This window comes from Stegostoma tigrinum, chromosome 33 (genome assembly GCF_030684315.1).
Source record: "Stegostoma tigrinum isolate sSteTig4 chromosome 33, sSteTig4.hap1, whole genome shotgun sequence".
NCBI classification, from domain to species: domain Eukaryota; kingdom Metazoa; phylum Chordata; class Chondrichthyes; order Orectolobiformes; family Stegostomatidae; genus Stegostoma; species Stegostoma tigrinum.
Genome location: NC_081386.1, coordinates 11,277,605 through 11,296,545, shown reverse-complemented (window position 1 = coordinate 11,296,545; position 18,941 = coordinate 11,277,605). Strand labels below are relative to the sequence as shown.

The window sequence follows — 18,941 nt, the reverse complement described above, 5'->3', positions numbered from 1 at the left end:
AAATGTGACATTTTCAGAGCACTGATTTACTCAGTATTGGCAGTGGATTGGAACAGTTCATAGCCCCCCTGTCTGTTCTGAGATTCAGGACAGCAATTGCAAAAAATCACTAGGTGGGAGAGGGTTAATGATGGAGGAGAATAATTGTTCCTTCAAGGGAGTTACCTAAAGTAGCAGCTTCTGTCAATCACAACACAAGACAGGAAAACATTACTTCCACTAGGTAGAGTACTTAACAAAGCTAATGAGGAGGAAGAAAGCTTATTTCCTTCAGAGAGTCAACTAAGGTAGTGTCATGGAGTTAGCCGGGGCACTGTTTCTGGTCACTGCTGGCAGGAAGACTCAAGAGGGAGGCACTTACTCCAATAGTTGGTGTAATAAGGTAATCAGTCCTGACAGCCAGGAGCAGGAGAAAGAAACTTATTCTCTCTGGAGAGTTGTTAAATACAGTTCAGGTGAGACTGTGTGTCTCTTCTTACAGACAGAGAAGGTAGGTCTGAGAAAAGGGTCAAGGAGCCTCCGGCACCTCCAAATCTCGAGGTAGGTTTGGTCAACTATAATTACCAACCGAAGCAAATAATTTAATACAAGATGATTAACTTGTACTATTTTATATCAATCAAGAGTCTACAATTGATGCTGAAATAGATATGAAACAGGCATGAGAATACATGCTGGATATCAACTTATGTAATTGTAATGTAGTTAACATTTTAAATCTCAAATGGAGCCTATCCCTTTAAATATAAAAGAAATTACCTTCAGAAAGGAGGTAATAAGTTGGGAGGAGTAGGAGGAGGAAAGTAATTTGACATTGTCTCAAACTGCTCAAATTTCAACTGCTTCCAGTTGATCAAAGCACACTGGAGCAGTCATGGAGGATTCCACAGCCCACACTATCTCCCCCCTACATCTAAAGGCTGGTGCATTGAAACTAAGAAGAGAACAACGGGAGAAAGTGAGGGAAAAAATTGAAACAAAGAAAGCTCGAAAGTAAAAGGATTAAGTTTTCCAACCATAAATGGCAACCCTTTTTTGAAGCAAATCTAAAACTGAATAAATATCATTGTACTGTATCTGTCAACATCAAATGGACTTTTCTCCATTTGCCAGAAGAGATTTTCGATGGCCATTTTAATTGTCTAATTTATATCTATAATGAACAACAAAAGAAAGGACAGCAAATTTTACTTGTTAGCGTATTTCCAAATGTTAGTGAAAAATAATTTGAAGATTTCAAAGTACAGCCTATAAATCACTGTTGATGATACTAAATATATAAAATTTAGTACAAGCACCAAAATGTTGATCTGATAAATCTCACAATCATGTTGTCTGCTTATATTGATCACAGTAATTTACAAACATGTGTTAGAATTGCTACTCATCCCCATTAAGCTGCTTCTATTCAAGAGTTGCTAAAAACATTCAATCTTGCAATTATTTCCTACCTATATTTCTAACATGGCCTTACACTGACTATAAAGCATGTTGGGATTCTGAAATGGTGGAAGGTGCTATATAAATGCAAGTATTTATTGCTTTAATTTCAATTAAATTTTACATACCAGACATCATTGTAGATATGTACAACTTACCATTTGAGTCGACAGTGAATGTAACAGGTCAGACAGGTGTTATGGAAGCTGCCTGAGTTTTCTTTCGACTTATTTTAATGGAAGAGGCTTCAGATGGTTTCTAGAATGGTGGCTCAACTAACCATTTAGCTTTAAGCAGCAGCAATAAGCTGAAAGTTACCCTTGACAATCTGTCTGCTGATAGTACATGCACATAATACAGTTTGTCTCATTCTTTGGATGCCCAACAGACACATCCAAAACATTCTGCTGTTACACTTTTATCTCAGATTTTCAACATTGCAGTTTTGTTTTAAAAGCATTCATCTGTTTTGAACCTATTTTACTGTTTGTCATCTTAACCTTGCACTCAAGCAGCCACTTTTAAGTTGAAAGCTTCCATTCAGTGTGTTGGGTTACCAGTTCTAAAAACGTGAACAGAAAATTTGAACACATCAGATAAATGAATGCATTTTCAGGTGCACACTATTGTGTTAAACCACTTCTAGGTAGATGGTTTGCTTCTAAATTGTGAAAGAAAACTTCTAATGTTGGACCATGACTAGTGTAACAAGGAGAAAAGAAACTAAAAAAGAAATCGACAATTATAAAAGCAGTCCAAGAGAGTGTAATGAGGTAAATTTAAAGATTGAAAAGAGACTGGTATAAATTTTATGAGTTTGAAGGGATTAAAGCAGTAACCCAAAGGTCAGTATTGCTCATGTGTGACTCTACTCAGAGAGGATAATGACTGAGGAATTCACAATCAGACTAGGTGTGCTTTATAATAAGGTAGATGTGGCTGCCTGAGGCCCAGTTCAAATAGTACAAAGTATTTCTATGGGCTAATAATAAACTGCAAGTGTGACAAATTCCCCTTCTATTCTTTTGATCCCTTTCTGAATCTATTTAATTGCTTAACATTGCGCCAGATAGGATACACTTAAAGTAATGCAGTGAAACATCTGATTCTATGCAGTGAGACATTTTGCTGTCTTAATGTTTGGGACCAATAATATTTAAGCTGTATCAGTATGTGAATTTAAAATTTAGAAAGAATTTAGAGTTTAAAACTGGGAGCAAATGCTCAGGCTAGCCTAACTATCACACAAATTTACATTAAAGTGACCTGAGCAAAAACAAACTATGCAGCTTAAAAAATGTGGCGAGCTATGACTCAGGGGTAGGGGGGGGGTGGTGTGGGTTAAATGCACAACTATAATGAGCCCAAAACACTTCCACTTGTTTCTTTTCCACCCATGAAATAGCAGTACCTAATAAATCCTGATCCAGTATATCAGCTTCAACCTCACCAACAACGAAATGTAGCTATCCTCAAATTTGCTTATTTAGTGTCTCTGAATCTTGTAATCAGATATTCAAGCAGGGCAGGAAATACAGCAGTTTACCTTTTGAGTGCTTTTGTTTTATTCTTCCGAGATCTTCCATAAATTTTCTGCTGTTTTAAATGGATTTTTATGACATAAATCACGGTAAAAAGAGAATGGAAAAGCTTTCCTGGTTGTATTTTGTGAAACACGCTGCCTGTAGAATTTGGCACAGCAATATCACTGATTCTGGGAGTTCTGAGAGTCAGCAGAGGATGATGCCTGTTCCTGGAGATGTCTGGTGCAGCCCATGCCAATCACCATCTTTTTGAAGGCAAAAATGCATCTGGTACTTGTGTGAATAGATCGTCACAACAGTCAATGACTAACACTGATTCGACATCTGACAGGTCCTGGTAAAGCCCATTTTTAAACTCAGAAAGCCAAACATCCAGGTCTGACAAAGTCATATTGGATTCGAAATGTTAACTTAGTTTCAACTTAGTTGCCCAACCTGCTGAAGTTTTCCAGCACTTTCTGTTTTTATTTCAGATCCCTAGCATCCACAGTACGCATATGCATTCAGCTGTACAAGGAGCCTCCCACTACTTTCAAGTGAGGGTGCCTGCTTGCATCAAAGGTTATTTGCTCATCATGTGGATAATAATGTTGTTCCATCATCAGACCACATCTGCTTGGCACGACCATCTCAGTGACAAGAGAAAATCATAGAATCCTTATAGTGTGGAAGCAGGACATTAGGCCCACCAACTCCACACTGCCCATCTATGGAGCATTCCATCCAGACCAATGCCCCTACCCTATCCCCGTAACTCTGCATTTCCCATGACTAATCTATGTAGCCTACACATCCCTGGACATTTTTGCTTGACCAATCCACTTAACCTATACATTTTTGAATTATGGGAAGAAACAGATGCAGTCACGGAGGAAATGTGCAAACTCCACACAGGCAGTCACCCAATACTGGAATCAAACCTGGGTCCCTGGTGCTGTGATGTAGCAGGGCTAACCACTGAGCCACAGTGCCAACCCACTGATAAAGAGGGATAGTGGGGAGACATCCAAGACATCATCACTCATGGCAGGCTTCCTATGTGGATGACCCTTTGGTTTCCGTTTTGGTTTTTTAGAATCCCCACATCGCTTTTGCAATAGGGGTTTCAGGCCTTTTTCTTCCCTCAGTTTGAAATCTTAGCCAGAATCCTGAAAAAAAAAACACACTACAAATTAACCACTTTCCAACAATTTTATTCAAAAGCACCTTCAATCCTTTACTCAACACTCAGTTATTCACCTTTGTGTATCTTCTGCCTTCTGAGCGTGTTTGTCTTCTCTCATTCTCTAATGCAATCCTTCCCAAATGGCTGCAGCACGGTTGATGAAAGCTTACAAGTGTTTTGCAGGTGACACGGTGGGTGAGATTTGCAGGGTGTTCCCGAACAATTCTTGTCCTGAGGAAGGGTGGCAGCAGCCTGGGCTGTTTAGCTGAAAGGCAATAGAAAGGGCACTGATAGAGTGGCAGGGGCGGGAGAACAAATGCTTTCTTTCCGGGAGATGACTTGTGCTTTCTCTACCATGGAGTCATTAATCACTCACCCAGGATGGTGGCTCAGCAGCTCTGGCTGAAATTCAGATTGCTGTGAACTGGCAAGACCCTTTGAGCACTGGCATGCAATGACTTAAGCCTGAGCATTTGTGGCAACAAGTACAGAGCTCACGGCATCAGTTGCAGTTTCAATTCCGGCACTCAAACACAGCTTGGAATATGCTTCTCTTGTACTCAAAGCTAAGATATTGTCCTCAGTCCTCATGGAGTCAACCACCACTTCTACACTTGTGGGCTGCCCTGTACAAAAGTCCTTAACAAGTTCTGACTAGCCCGTACTCCTTAATTGTGAAAATAGACACACCGAGGTCTGCCACTAGACCAAGCATGTTCCCATAAACTTTTTCCTGCTCACAACTGATCCTATGTCTGAGAGGATATTTTTTCCTTCATCAGAGAGCCTAGGGCCAGAGGGCATAGAATAAGGAGACACCAATTTAAGACTGAGATGGCAGGGATTTCATCTCTCAGAAGGTTGTAAGTCTTTGGAATGCCTTGCCACAGAGAGTTGTGGGGCCAGAGTCCTTGTGTATATTTAAAGCGGAGATAGATAGACTCTTGATCAGTCGGGGTATCGGGGGTTCCAGGATGAAGGCAAGAAAGTGGACATGGGGAATGTTTGAGCAGCCATGATCCTATTGAATGGTGGACCAGGCTCGAGGGGCCTAGTGGCCTGCTGCTATTCCTATTTCTTATTGTCTTATGGTTAAATCTGAGGACATTGCAGCAGGACCCATACATGTCCTCTTTCTCTGCGAGGTTAAGACAAGTGTGTTATCTGTTCCATTGGCCTTCTACAACCCACTCAGATGCAGGATTTTATCGCACATCTGTCCTACCCTTGAAGGTTTACGCAGTGCCAGAACATGTGCTGATAATTGTGACTATCTAAACAAGATTTAAAGCAGCCCATTACAACAGGAACCACAAGTGGCCGTCCGCCTGACTATGGTAGGGATAATCCTTGAGTGAGTCCTCAATGACATGATTAAGATGGAAGTGACTGAAACAGGATTCCCAGCTGTTGGTGATTTGAAACCTCTTGTAACTGAGCGCACAGCAATTTAATGGTGGCTCAGGGGTTAAATGGAGATTTGCAAGGCTCTGCTGTGCCTTTCCAAAGGCTGCCCAGAAAAGCCTGATGTTTTGCCAGCAGCCTCCAAGACGATGTCCCTCATTATCAGTAACTCTGCCTGATAGAAGGACCTAAACATCAGGAAGGAGGGAAGACAGCTGAAATCCAACATCTCTGCCTTTGTCTCCAAATAGCTTGAAACCAGCTCACTGTAGCCTCACTCTGTGATGTCCATTCCTCCTTTGTTCATGTTTGACATAAGGCCCCACAGCTTTTGTCGGCATCTGGTAGGTGCAATACTGTGAGCTGCCAATGTTGTCATTGGAGCTAACAACTAATGGACAGTTGACAGACTCTGATTGGGTGACAGTTCAAAATCCCAGAGAAGGCCTTTGATGATAGCCCTTTAAAAATCCAAAGGGGCCTCTCATGGAACGAGGATAGAATGTATTTTTTGGATTGGTGGGTGAAATTCCCTTTGGTCTGGTTACATCAACCAATACTTCTTCCTTTGAGACATGCTGTTCTTCTGCATCTCCATTTTCATGGACAGACCTGGCAACAGGCCATGGATCTCTGCCAGCCTGGTCTGATGTCTACATCTGGGTCAGTATGGTTGGCATGGTGAAAAAGATGAAAAATAATCTTCTCCATGCTGCCAGGGTAAGTGCCACTTTCTTTTCTCTGTTACCTCAGGCTTTCTCTATCTCTGCTACTGCACACCTTCCACTAAGTCTCCTCCTGTATCACCGTCATTACCCTGTACAAATTCTTCACTCTCTCCTGCCCCAAACCCATCACCCTAACAACTCTGAATGCCTTCTTTGCTGTGCGCTCACAACCCATTAACTTTCACCCATCTGCACCAATGCCAGCTACTTTCCCTCTTTTTCTTTCATTGCTGGAGGTACCATCCCATAATAGGGCCATGTGAGTCAAAATGGGTGGTGGGACATCCAATGTTTGTCCCCTCTTCCCTACAATGAGAGAACCTAGGCTCTTGCTTCTAGGACCAGAACCACTCCTATGGAGAAATTGAAACACTCATGTCTTGCCAACCAAGTAAGAAGCATGGTTCATTGTGCTCATATCCAATTGTTACCATTGTCAGTGTTTTCCAAAGAAGCCACAACTTCTACACTTTAGCCATGACATATTCTCTTTAATCTCTTGCAAGAACCAGAGGGCTGTCCGTGATCTCCACAGTGTAGAGGATGGTGTCACAAGACATCCCCTCCTCCGCCCCTGAGGGAAATAAAAAACAACTTGGACACCTCAGAGGAAGCACTTGTAAGGCAGCCTGCTTTTTCACCCAGCAGCTCAGTTACTGACACATTAGCCAGAGGAACCATTAGCCAGACTAGAGCCAGGAGCAACTGCTACACATCACTACAATGTTTCTGCAGCTTGCAGAAGAAGAAAAGTCCCAGTTCCCCAGAATTCAGAGGGCTGCCAAACACCAGGCACCTTCACAGCCCCAGGTAGGAGATAGACCCCATGGTGTCAGCCATTGATGATTTGCATGAGTAGAAACAGCAAGGGCCGGCAGGTTTATTGGTAACACTGAACAAATTGATACACAGCAACATAGTTAGGACCTTGCTGCCTCCAGCATGTGGTTGTCTGACTGCCTTCATGGACTGGTTGCCAGATGCCATGAAGAGCCAGATCCAGCAGTCTCAGACTCTCCTGGAAATGTGCATAGACATGCACTCCATCACTCTAAACAATGTCACTCACCACCAATGGCAAGGCAACTGGGGGATGAGGGACCTTGACCTCACTCTCTGTATCCATCCCTTACAAGGAGGTGGGCAGTCCCTGACTGCAACCAGCCAGAGGAGGAGCCTCAAAAACTCCACAGAATTTTCCTATCAAGCCACTCCAGAGATGGCTGGACCTTCCAGCTCCACCCTTCGAGACAGAAATGTCCAGGATCACCTGATCAAACCTGCAAGGCCAATAGGCTTCACTGCTCTCCACCCCAGATGCAGAACAGAGGACTACAATGAGATGCAATGGGAGGCAAAGAAAGAAGAAACACCTTTGGAGGGCTTATGTGTGACATGTCAATATAAATAGGTTGTGACATGTTCAAATATGTTTCATTTCACTTCATCAGCTGTGTCTATGTCTAGCTAGTCTTTCGCGGGATCGATTTGTCATGTTCTATAATGTCGTCAACAGGGCTTGGGGGCAAGGATTTGCATGACACATAGTGGGTTAATGCCGAAGATTCACGGAACACATTTTACTCAGCATTAGTGTACGGATGGCCAAGTAATATTGTTGCCCTTTGAAGGGTCATTCATCACTCAATTTTGAAGTGATCTCCCTAACAGATGGAAACACTTACTCTGCTTATTCTGGGTGTGGCCGCAGCCATTTTCATTTCACTTGTTATTTACAGCATGATGGAAGACAGTCAATCCCAGGTTAAAGGTGAACAAAAGAGGGATGGGCATGATGGAACTCATTCTTGAAGCAGTGAGTTTTAGGCTCAGCTTTTTACTATTGGTGAAGTCTGAAACGTAAATATTTTTTTCTCGGCATCCCTCTCCGCCAACCCCAAACCTTCATCCGCCCACTTTAATGTCCCAGAATCAGGCAAATTGAGTGAACACATCAGATCTAATAGTCTGCTGACCTTCCATTGGAGCCAGGATGCTACTGACTGTCTGTGAACTTACCCCTCCCATGTTACCCCATTCCCTAGCATGCTCTGTCTCTTCCCCATTATAGATATTACAGATCAGTCTGTTCAGATATGTTAAGGCACTCCTCTGGAGCAGGTGGGATATGAACCCAGGCCTCCTGGCTCATAGGTACAGGTATTGCCCCAAGACCCCTCCGTCCTCCTAATATATTGAGTTGCCTCCCTTTGCAGCATGGTTGTTCAGTGGTTAGCACTGCTGCCTCACAGTACCAGGAATCTGGGTTCAATTTCAGTCTCAGGTGACTGCCTGTGTAGAGTTTGCACACGCTCCCTTTGTCTGTGTGAGTTTCCTCTGGCTGCTCCAGTTTCCTCCCATAGTTCATAGATGTGTGCATTAAACGGATTGGCCATGCCAAATTGGCCATAATGTCCAGGGATGTATGGGTTAGGTGGATTAGCCATGGGGAATGGAGGATTACAAGGATAGGGTAGGAGGTAAGTCTGAGTAGGATGGTCTTCAGAGAATTGGTGTGGACATGTTGAGCTGGATTGCTGGATGGCCTGTTTCCACACTTTATGGATAATCCCATCTGCATTTTAACATTCTGGCTCAAATCCTTACGATGGACATTTTCAAACTCTCTGTTGCAGTAGTGATGACCGTTAAAGCCTACTTGACTTTTAGTAACTAGACACCCCACCCTCCCAGACAAACTTTAGCCCAACACCTTGAACTATTTGGTGGGACAGCCCCAAATGATGAGTGACTCCTGACTGATATGTCTACTGCTCCTGACTGTGGTCATACAATTCCATGGTCTGGCTGCATTGGACCCACAGGGGTGAGAGTGGGACACTCCTCAGACTGTAGATGTATGGATCCCATAGCTTAATGGCCTCAAGGAACCCCCAAGTTTCTGAATGATATCAAAGGCTGTTCTTGACTTTTTGAGCTGAGTTCCTGCATGAAAAATGTCTCCTTTGACTTGACTAAGGGCTTCCAATGCGAGGTATTGGTGCACTCCAAAGTGCTGGCATTAATATGCAGAACCATGCTGTAAATGGATTGGAGATGTAACTTGATATTGGCAATATGAGTAAAACAATTCAGGTCTAACATCCAATATATGTCCAAGGAAGAAATCCCAGACCAACATTCTCATAGAATCTCTACAGTATGGAATTTGTCCATTTGGCCCATCAAGTCCCTGCAAACTCTCTGAAAAGTATCCCACGCAGACCCATACCCTCATCTCTGTAACCCTGCATTTCCCATGGCAAATCCACCTAAGCTGCACGTCTTTGGACTGTGAGAGGAAACCAGAATATCTGGAGAAAACCCATGCAGACAGGGGTTCAGGTGAAATCATAAAATTCACTGCAATTTTCTTACATAGGCAGAATAAACACCATTAAGTCTGGAACAGGTAAAACAATTACTGTTCCTGTGTAGTCACTTTTCTTGAAATGATAGTGACAAACCATTTAAATCCTGGCTCCCAGGTGGGAAGATGGTGTAACCATTTCTAAAAGGATAGATCTTTGAATAATTATTAGACATTTTTTAATCACTTTGGAGATGCTAAAGTCTAACCGATTTCAGTATCACTTTAATAAAGATTGTGAATTGGATATTTTTGATTCTTTATGCAACTACGGATGTTTTGTTTCAGGAAAGTCAATGACAGTTTAAATATTTCTTGACCATTCGATCCTTGAGCGTTAAATAGCAAATTATGCAAATTCTGTTGCCCTAAATGACATTGACAAGTTAGAGATATATTATTTGGAATATTTCACTTACACGTAGACATAGATAGGGTATAAATTGCTAGTTGGTATTCATCTATCTTCATATCAAGTTGGAACCTAACAGTGTGTGTCTGGAGATAATGTAATAAGGTCTCTGTGTGGCTGCTGAGACAACAGAGAAACACAGAAAACTTGTATTAGAACACCAACAGGCAACAGATTACACCTAGCCTCACAAATACAGAAGCAGTGCTGAATTTGCATGACCTGCAGAAGCAATATTTCAATGGGCAAGTGGTCATTAGGGAGCAGACTCCTAGAGGAGATAATGGATGAAGATAAACTTCCACGCTGTAGGAATTCTATAATTCTACTTATTCATTCAAATCAAATCAGATTTTTTTTCAGAAAATATGAAACAGTAAGTTGCTTGATAGTTGACAAAGTGTACCTTCCTTGTGAGGAGCAGGTGACTTTTGATCTGTGGTTTCCATAGTGCCTCACAGCTAGAGATTTCCTCAGCTCATGTCTGGATCCATTGTACTCATTTGTACCAATCTACAATTGGCCAAGAATTACATTATAGTTCTGCAATGATTCAGCCTGGTAAAAGAGAAACTAGGTGGGCTGCTGCAATTATTACCTCGCAATTTTTGTGTGTCTCTTATGGATAACTCCACGTTTAAATTTCTCCATTCAAATGACAATTCTCCACAGACCAGCACTGATTGTACAAATAATGCATGAGTAGAAGAAATGGATTATGAAGCTTCCCTGTTAGTACAGTGAGGTAATACTTTACACTGAGGCAGAATAGAAAAATGTGACAGAAACTCATGGAGAACTAAGTAAGTGCCAACTCTTCTTAGAAACAAACAGCCAAATAAAAGGCTGCTGGCACTGTACCCATGACTTAGAGTTAGAATCCCTACAGTGTGGAAAGAGGCCCTTTGTCCCAATAAGTCCACATGACTCTCACAGCATCCCATCCAGACCCATACCCCTATAACACCCCAATTCTATGCATCCCTGAATACTAGGGGCAATTTAGCATGGCTAATCGACCTACGCTGCACATCTTTGGACAGTAGGAGGAAGCTGGAGCACCCAGAGGAAACCCAAGCAGACACAGGGAGAATGTGCAAATGACCTGTGTCAGCATTTTGAAAGAATATCTCACCCAGCAATCCTTTGACCTGTAAGTTTATCCTTTTCGAGTTATTCATCCATTTCTTTTTTGACATTTAATATCAAATCTGTTTCCATTTTCTTTCAAACAATGTCTTCAAGATTAGAAGAACTCTTATGGTACAGCTTCAATCTTATTTTTATCAATACCTAACAAAGTTGATAAGTTAGCCTATTACAGAAGGCACACATCACAGAACAACACTCTGCAACAATGCTTGCAAAGACAGTCCACTATGAGTTGAATGGATAGAATAACCTCATTATTCAATGTAACCAAGACTTTCCCATCATAATTTGGAGATTGCTTGCACTTCAAATAGTGTGACAGTAATCGCTTCGTGAATGGTTGTGTCATCAGCCAGAGGATGAACATCTGCTTACTAATAATGATGATATTCAGAGTGCCAAAAAACATACTTGCTCAAGGGACTGTAAATGCGAAAGATGAAGCACTATTATAGTATGACACCTCTGTTTAAATAACTGCTTGCAATTCTCAGCATTGAAGCCTAGAATATTCAACACTTCAAATTAGTAAATCTATTCAGTATAAAATATGCAAATATTACATTTTACGTAATTTATCATCAAAGCAAATGTGTTCATAGACGTAATTCACAACAGCTGTCCACTAACTTCAAGTACCTTCTACTAGGTTAAAAACACCAATAAAATGCTCACTGCAGGAACAAATTACTGCAGATGCTGGAATCTGTACTGAAAACAAAATTGCTGGAAATCACAATGGGTCAGGTAGCCTCCACAGGGAGAAAGCAAGCTAATGTTTTCAGTCTTGATGACACTTCACCTGACGAAGGAGCAGTGCTATGAAAACTTGTGATTTCAGATTAGCCTGTTGGAATATAACCTGGTGCTGTGTGACTCTTATTACTTGGTCTACCTCAGACCAACACTGGCACCTCCACATTACGGATACTTATACTTAGCATGCCCAATCCAGGCAGCTTTACGATTTTCAATTACATTTCTAATGGCCTCTTATACACCCTACAGAAAGCTATGCCACATCCACCCAACACTCACAATGAGCTCTTAGACATCCCTTTACCAGGCTGTGCCACATTAATTCCAATTCACCGATGATACATTGTACAGAAGAATGAATCCTATAAAAGTGACAATAAATTGGATGAAAATGTTTTGAAATAAAAAAAATCTCATTTCTCCATACTTCTACTTAAAAGCAAACAGATGTGACAATTATGCAATCATTTAAACTATTAACAGCAGAAACTGTAAACACTTGAAGTATTTTCATCTTGTAAATTCAAACAATGTACAGCACAGATTAGGTATACAATGTTGTCATTCAAACAACATTTTCTCTGAGGCTTGGGTGTTTCAACAGTTTAATGGATGTTTGGGCTAATGGCCAAGTCTCATTGTGCATTCTTGAGTGAGAGCCTAGACAATCATAACTGAACCATAGAGAATACTTTGCTTGAATGTTAGCTCTAGCTCACTGATCTATGTTGGCAATTGCACAATGTTCATTTATACAAGCACTGAAGGACTTACAGTTACTACTGGAGATACTTTAAAGGGGCTGGATGATTAAGATTATTATTGGCATTTAGGAATACGATGTATTCAACTACATTTTTATTAAAACAAAAAGCTATTTACACATTTTATTGTCACAGTAGGGCATATTTCATTGTAAATTGGATGAATGAAAATGAAAGTGTAGTTGCCTGGCAGGAAGGTACATGAGTGTGTATAGGTACAGGGTAGTAGTGGCATAAGCTGATATGGTGGCTTGAGGGTCTATTGGGTTAGGTAGTGGCACATCTTGAGAGTCAGGGATGTTTAGTCTCACCCTTCAAATCTTTTCTTCATGCAGACTATGGCCTCGGCACCTCTGTGGTGCCATGAATCCTTGAAAATGGAACCATGAAAATTGTGGACTACCAGGATATGCGAAACTCCTGGTGACAACCTGCAATCCTGGGAGTGGAACTGGAACCTGATTGCCATTTTCAAAGAACTGAAAAGGTGTCCTGATTTAGTTAAAATTTATGCCATTGTATTACATAAACCCTAAATCAATCATCCTGCTGTACTGTGCAAAGCACAGCACCTGTCTGATCATTTCAACATTAGAGCTGAAATTTCTCATTTGATTGACTTGACATTTGACTCAGCCTTACTGAGTTTGTTAACTTCTAAGTTTTGATTTTGTTCAGAAAGGGCTTTCGAACCTTTCTGATAATTCAAATTGAAACACAAGCCATTATGGTGGGAGTAGCGGTTTCTTTCTGATAATTAAACCCGAAAGACCCGGAGAAGCTCACCTCACCTCACCTAATCTGTTAAACTGTTACAGAGAAGGGGAGGTTCAATAAAAGAAAATTCCTGATATTCTCTTCATAAGTGACAAGTAATAATTTATTTATTTAACCCTAACAGTGAACAAATTAACCAACATGCTGACAAACCAGACAATGCCCCCCTAGCTACCAACTATTCCCTTACCCAACTAAATTCTACTGGTAGTCTGTTCTATTAAACACAAATCCTACTTATATAACCCAAGTAATGAGAAAATAAATTGAAACTTTGTCTCTCCAAGTTTATGCATCTTCTTTCTGCTGATCTCAAGTCATAAATGCATTCTTTTTCACTGGTCTGACTATCAAGGATGTTATCTCTGTGAAGTCTTCTGTGAGGACTCTTAGCTAGAAATGCGGTACCTTTTAGATGGTGCAGTCTTAGAGAGCTGAGCAATTTCTTGTGAGAGCTAGATGCTTATTTCTCTGATGGTGATTCACTCTCATGCTAATTGTCAAAAACCCTCTCCTCATGTACCTTGGATGAGAGATCAATTTTCTTATTATAGCACTATCCTGAGGTTGTCAAAACCATCAGATTTAACTTTAATTGGCTTTCAATTGATATTTAAATTGGTTTAAATTAATTGGCTGATTGCATCTAGTTGCTAAAACATCAAAACAACCCTACGTTTTCCAAGCACATAGCCAATTGATACATGTTTCAATTTCAGACATGCATGTACATCTTCAGTTACATACAAACACTTTTTTTTCTGTATAAATCTCTAGGCTTTGAAAAGCACTTCACCTCTTAAAGGAACCATACACTCTTCTCACTTATCTCTGCCTTTACAAACAAATTCTAGATTCCTGCCTTCCAATTCATAATTATTCCACACACTTCATAACAGTTTCATAATGCTATCTTGCAAATGACAACTCAGAGCACTCATGATCTTTCTGCTTATAAACAAGCTCATCCAAACTGATAAAGAAGATACTCTGGTCACTTTTTTTGGGACTAAATTACAATTACTCTTTCCCAAGAGATCAAAAATAGTTACTCAAATTTCATGTCTATTTCGACTCAGTAAGTCTACTGATAATTAGGAAGTGTTTGCTCACCTACCAGAAGATCAACTGCATTAATAAAGTGCTGGACAAGGAATGGATACTTCTGGCGGTGATATTTACATGCTCTGGCAAGCTAATCATAGCTGATTAGGAATACGGTGAGCTATATCTACCAAGTCATATTCTACCAAAAATAGTGAACTTTGAACATTTCTGCACATAAAGGTTTATCTTACTGGAATGCAATCAAAAGTTAATATAGCAAAGCTTTTATTAGCTGGCAGTTGTGGGATCAGGAGTTTGTCAGTTGATCAAATATTCAGGATGATTAAGATGTACACATAACCAAAGTAAATCCTGACCAAGCCAGTCTTTGAGACACCACCATCCCGAAAAAAAAAGCTATGTAAAAACTTCTGCAGACTTTCTAAAATCAATGTAAAAACACACAGTAAGTAATGGAAATGGAATGCAGGGGGTATATACATCACTGTTATGGTTCTTGACAACATTGTGGTATTTGAGGCATATACTTTTTGCTAGTTTATCAAGTGTGCCGCTGATAGAGCGCCAATTAAAACACAGCTTAATGTAAAAGGATTACAGGACTTAAGTATTGCTGATAAAAGGCATTCTGTCTAAGTTTTTCATCTCGCAAGCATCAGGACAGTTTGCAAGTACACCAGTTTTAAGGAAAAAAAATACAAAATTTACGCCAAAGAGCAGAGTGTTGATAGGCTGGCAAATGGATTTTAATTGGATGGATCTCAATTTGATTTAAAGAAAGCATGCGAGTTTATTGTTAATCATTGTCAAATGTTTTTTCTCCATAACAACACATTCAACACAGTTCACTTGCCAACCAATGAGCATTTTCGGCTTACTAAGAATAAATGTTGTTTTCCCCCTGAAATTGGCATTCTTGTAAATTGACCTGATGAGTGCAAGATAAAAGGTGACAAAATGTGTTTCTTTTAGCAATACTCCAAGTTTGACAGCCAATATAATCCATGAAAAGCTTGCAGCATTTCATTCAAATGAATTAGACTTTGAGCAAAGGCAAAACATAACATAAAACTGTTGGATGTAAAATGATTGTTTAAAATGTTATATTTTACCTATTGTTAGCATGTTTTGATTATCTCAAAATTTAGACTTGAAAATCTGATGCATCAATTGCAGTAGCGTGGTCATGTTTCAGGTGGCCAAATTGAACAAAATCTCCAGTGTGAAGCTTGGCAAAACAGTAAGCTAGCTGGCATCAAGTAATTGAAACTACACAGAAGCATATGGATTACCAGCCTGAACCTGAGCCACAACTTCCAATTTAGTTCCATCAATGAAAGTAAATTGTTCTTTTGCTCCAAGAATGGGATGGCATTTCAGCAAGGATTTTAGACTAAAGTTATTAATTAATGCATCCTCATCCTCTGTGCACCTTGCTGAGGCACCTCAAAATAATGATTATTTACTAATTTTTTTTGTTCAGCTAGGTAGCTATAGATAGAGAACTGCATCCATCCCTTTAGTTCCTGTTGATTGTCAAAGTATTAAACATTTTTGAAAGGAAATAATGCTGTTTTATGTGATCTATTCTTTTATCAACATTCATCTTTATTCAGAATTCTATTGTGGAAGAATTAAAAATCTCTGTTCCATAGCGCAGCACCAATGAGAAGGCAGAGCGAAAATGAAGAACTCAATTTACTCCCAGAAACTAAATCTAACAAAAAAAAGTACATCTGAAAAGTAACTAACAACTAAGCCTGATAACATTCCAGCTATTTTACTTTGTTCATGAATAGTATGGAATGTCTTAAGGCAAATCTAGAAACTCATAACCTTCCTGTGAAGGATTACTCAATGAGACCTAATGGTGTCCACAATCGCCACACGATTTCACAACATTTTAAATAAAGCTGTTGAATTCCACCAACCCTCCCCAACTCTGACAACATTATTTTGAACAGCAAACACAGGACAACATATTTTCCATGCAGCAGAGAGAACTTAAATGATGTGCAATTTGAGACTCGTATTCTGTAGGCCTTCCAGCAATATAAAAGATTGGCATACAGGCAACGACACAACTAACCCCCCTATTCATTTTTACTATTATTTCTTAACATATTTAGTATCTGGAGAATGATGATATTGAATGGTTTATCAGGGCAGTTACAACAAGCTGTTGTGGTTCGCACGACTCAGCTAAAGTGCTCCGGCTTTCCAACTGCCTTGGCCTGTGATAATATCTTCCACTGCGCTTGCATTATATTTCTTGGCTGACAACATCAGCGTACTTACCAGTATCAGAGGTAAAACAGTGAAATTGTAATGTAAGATATACCAAGACCAAGACTAAACAATTAAATCACGCATAATTGTTGACTGCTTCGCTTGAGCCCTGTTACAAAATTTGTTGAGGTTTACTGTTTAGATTCAAAATCAACTGATTATCTTAAAATATTATGTTAATGTTCTAAATAAGCAAAACAAAAGGGCCATCGTAAGTTCATTGTATTGTCACTTTGTTACACTGTGGAAAAGGCAAGGTCCATAAGTTGATTGGCATTCATGCAAAAACTTACTGCACATCATCTAATTATAGAGCACCATGTTCTTTTTAGAAAAGGGTGTCATTTCTTTAAAATTTAACTTGTATCCTTTTTTGCTTTCAGTGGAATTTTATTTGTGATTAAAAGAAATCAAGATAGCATATCACTTTGAGAAAAACCAAAGGCCGCTAAAGATGACTCAATAATTTCAGAATTATTAGGCCATATCTGGGTAGACAAACTGGACCCTAATAAATAAGGAAATGAAAGAAGTTTTTTGACAATCCAAAGGGAAAGAGAAAACATGTCCGCCACATTGAATAAATGTAGTTTTAATTATTCAGGTTAAGAAAGGCCGAGGTCACTATGTAAGTATTAACACACATCATTCAAACAATCTCAAATCCCAATATTTAAACATGCTTCATTGTAATATTTTAAATCAATATTTCTTGTTCTTATTTGATAGATATACTCCCTTGTCACAAATTGCCGATGTTAAGTGGAAACGATACACCTACAGGACTATTTTCACCGATCATTAATTTTGAAAAAAATGCCTGCCAAAGTTAATAACAAGTTCATTGACTGAAAAAAAGTACAATTGTTAATATACTAAGCAATTTGGTGAGATGTAATGTATGAATAATCATGAATCATATGATCAATGTGACAAATCAAGATTTATAAAAGTGAAATTTGTTGCAATGTTTGCAATATTTTTCTATAATACAGTTCCTTCATAGTTAATATTAACAATCAAGATATATCATTTCAGTGCTGGAAGTTGATACTTCAATCACCTTTAATTTATAGACTAGGCCAGTAACTTCGGTGTTAAAAATGTACCAGTGCAGTGCAAGCTTATTTCTCCTCACAACAAAGTAATAGCAGTGCATTCTGCCTCAAGTTGGTAGGTCAAACCTTTAAAAGACTGCTTTCATTATTATAGCAATCAGATGAAATTACTAATTGAAAACATCTCTGATCTCAATACAGAAATTGTTCTACTTATGATATTGAAAGAATTAGAGACAGTTTGCTCATTTTTTTTATGTCTGCAAACCATAGCTGGAAGCAGAATTCCTTCACTATAACATGCTGCTCATCTTCCTCTTTAACATTTTCTTTTATCTGACTTGGCATAAGAGCTGTCAAGGCAACCTTACTGTATGGGGCCTCTTCTCTGATATATTTTGCAAATAAAATCGTTCATATGTCATCCATGGTCCCTGTGGCCTTGCTGTCTGGGTTCCTGCTCGAACAGGTGATAACCTGATAGACTTTATCTTGTGTTCGTCAGCCTCCCTGAAGTCTGTAGACACTTCGACTGGCTGTTAGGCATTTTAAAATTCCCCCTTGAGCCATAACCTTCCCCCTTTCTCCTATCATCAGCTGGTATGTCTCTGAGCTGTCAGTAGCTTGTTTTTTATTGATGTTTCCATGTGTTTTATGTCTTTCTGAGATATGACGGCCCTGACACAGCTATGGAGCTGTAGTGATTTCAATCAGGCTGCATAAGAGCCTCTGGATTTTAACTTATACAGCCTGTCTTAGATACTTCAGAGATTCACCTTTAATGAAAATGTTTCTGAAGGCAGAAAAAAAAGGCCTGTGTGCAACATCAGTGATGAATACACAAGACAAAAGCCTGCTTTTGTCATAAAGGAAGCAAGAACAGAAAGTGACCCTCAAGCCAAAGGTTCTGACACCACATCAAATCCCTTTAGGCTTGATGTGGCAGGCTGGGGCTAGCTTAAGATTACTTCATCACATCCAAGAGTGACGCTTGCATTTACTTCAGATGTC

The 18,941-nt window shown here is 39.7% G+C and overlaps 1 long non-coding RNA gene across 2 annotated transcripts; it reads left to right on the top strand.

Moving 5' to 3' along the window:
- The first annotated feature begins 258 nt into the window (after positions 1-258).
- On the top strand, positions 259-17,756 carry LOC125467340 (uncharacterized). Of its 2 annotated transcripts, XR_007250612.1 has the most exons (4): positions 259-382; positions 482-540; positions 13,074-13,225; positions 17,602-17,756. It is a non-coding gene; the product is annotated as an uncharacterized LOC125467340 (long non-coding RNA). The 2 variants fall into 2 exon arrangements; XR_007250611.1 differs by lacking the exon at positions 17,602-17,756 and having other exon boundaries at positions 13,074-14,001.
- Positions 17,757-18,941: the final 1,185 nt, after the last annotated feature.